This window comes from Otolemur garnettii, unplaced genomic scaffold, assembly GCF_000181295.1.
Source record: "Otolemur garnettii isolate 467f Iridium unplaced genomic scaffold, OtoGar3 scaffold00081, whole genome shotgun sequence".
NCBI classification, from domain to species: domain Eukaryota; kingdom Metazoa; phylum Chordata; class Mammalia; order Primates; family Galagidae; genus Otolemur; species Otolemur garnettii.
The window spans coordinates 6,274,081-6,276,513 of record NW_003852476.1 but is presented as its reverse complement, the minus strand read 5'-3'; positions in this window follow the sequence as shown (position 1 = coordinate 6,276,513).

The following is a 2,433-nucleotide window of genomic DNA, read 5'->3' as shown; positions in this document are numbered from 1 at the left end:
CCAGAATAAAACTCACCCTCTCCATGGGGCTCCTCGGGGACCCCAGAATAAAACTCACCCTGCTCCATGGGGCTCCCCTTTGCTGGCTCCCCACTCATTTACCCCAACCTCTTTTTCAAAATTCCCTTCTTGGAACCTGTTCTTCTAGTCAGGCCCACCCCCTGGCTCATGCTGTTGGCCCTGGATGGAAGGCCTGTCTCTCTTTTATTTCACCTGTCTATTCATTCATTCAGCCCTTTACTGAATTATTCCCAAGTCCGGACTATTGCCAGGTGCTCATGGCGTCCCAGAGTCACTCCCCAGAGCTGCCAGTGAGATGGGTAACTGAGCCCTGGTGGAGAAGGTGACACCGCAGTGGCAGGAGAAGGAAGAAACTGGGGCCGGATGTTCACGCTGATCCCTCACATCTCAAAGCTCGTATCTCAACTGTTATCTTAACCCTTGAATAATTACTCATATCTCATTGCTTGCAGTAAGTGTGCATGCTCCATTCCTGCATTCCCCAAGGGGCCCAGCTGAGTTCCCAGAACCAAACTCAGTACATAGCTGTTGACAGGATCATTTGACCAGCTCAATTTCCTCACCTGTAAAACAGGAATAATAATAATTACTATGAAATAGAATAGCGTGTGACAGCACGTTGTAAAAAATAAAACACTGCAAGTCGGCTCTAAGGCAGAGCAGGGGCATACGAACTGCTGTGAAATGACCCTGTGAGCTCAAAGTGCACACCTGACACCCAGCTGGAAGTCCCCCCGCCCCCCCGCCTCCTTTGATTTCGTGGACATCGCTTTGCAGAAGCTGGGCGAGTCACTATCTCCCCAGCTCAGTCTCCTTGTTCATGAAACAAGAGGGTTGTCTAAAAATATTCTATCTCTAATGTTCCATGATTCTAAACAGGCTTGGATAAAAGCCTGAACACACGACTCAAGGGAAACCCTCATTTAATTAACTGGTAATCATTTACAACCATTTCCCTTCACAAAAGGCATTAGAATTGATCACAGACAGGAAACGTCTAGCTACACGACACTCATCTCGGCCTGGAATAAGCAGAGGGATCTAATAAAAGAACAAAAAAGACTTTGGGGGCAAACATAGAAGCTTTCCTTAGATTCTTTGGGCCGTAAGCAAACTTCTGTGTCAGAGAAGTTGACAGCATTCAAATTCTTGGCTAGCTGGCTTTTTGATAGCTTTCTAAGTCTTACTCTGGGGATAAATAACACAGAAACTCAAACCCAGTATAAAGCATTTCATGATTCTCTTCTAGCTGAAACGGTCAAGTTTAAAAATGAGAGTTCAAATTCCTAAGGATTTGAACTGAAAATTAAATTTTTTCCCAGAGCTAGGAAAAAAATTCTTAAGGCTTGTACCAATAACCTATGAGGAGACGTGCAGTTATGTTCCTCAGCAGTAAAAATAACAACTACATCTTGCACTTGGCCAGTGTGTGCCGGCTCCTTGACCTAAGTTATCGCTCACCTTCACCACTGGCCAGGTAAGTATTACCCTCACCCTTCTGTAGACAGAACAGAGGCTCAGTGAGGTCAGAGGACTGGCTGAGGTCACACCAGCTGTGAGGGACGAGCCCCGATTTGAATGCTGGGAAGATCCCATGTGGGTGTGCGCCCGGCCTCCCTGGAGGCAGCTGTGACTGCATCTGCCTGCCGCCTGCCGCGGCTTCTGGCACATGAGGTCACCACATTACCCACCTCCCTGGGAGCCTGGGCAAGACTCAGGCCCTCAGCACCTGAGGGTGCTCCAGCCTTGCCTCCTCGCTGCCAAGGCCAGTGGGAGTGGCCGCAGCCTGATGGTATCACTCCATCACAGCTCCCGATGAGGGTACGAGGCCGGACCCGCTAAACAAGGCTATGTAGGAGCTGGGGAGACCCAGCAGGTAGTGTGGGTGCCACTAGTCGGCTGCCTAGAGACCCCGAGTCAGTACCCTGCACTGCAGACATGTGACCTGGCCTCTCAATGTGAAAAAGATTTTAAACGAAAAAAGGGCAATGGGGCAAGTACTACATCCCTGCTCATCTACTTTCATCTCTAGAATAATCAGACTAGGTTTTTTAAACATAATACATTAATGTATTAAAACACACACTAGAAGTATCACAGGCTAAAAACTACCAGAAAATAATGATCGCCAAAACCAACCAGAAGAGTGGGGGTTATCACATCTGACTGGTTTAAATGAAGGAAAATCACTATCCTTATTCTGCCGATTAAGTCCTTGGTCCATCCTTTATCCTGTTTAATCCTGACCCAACATGAAGTTGGAGGGGGTGGGGGGAGGGAGGAGACCAGGCTGTGGTCCCAGCTCTGGCACTGCCGCCTCTCACTAGGGTGGGCTCTCTGGCTTCTGCCCTCAAAATGAATAGCAGACTAAGCCTCCAAGTCCTTTTCACGGCTAATACTCTAAGATTCCAG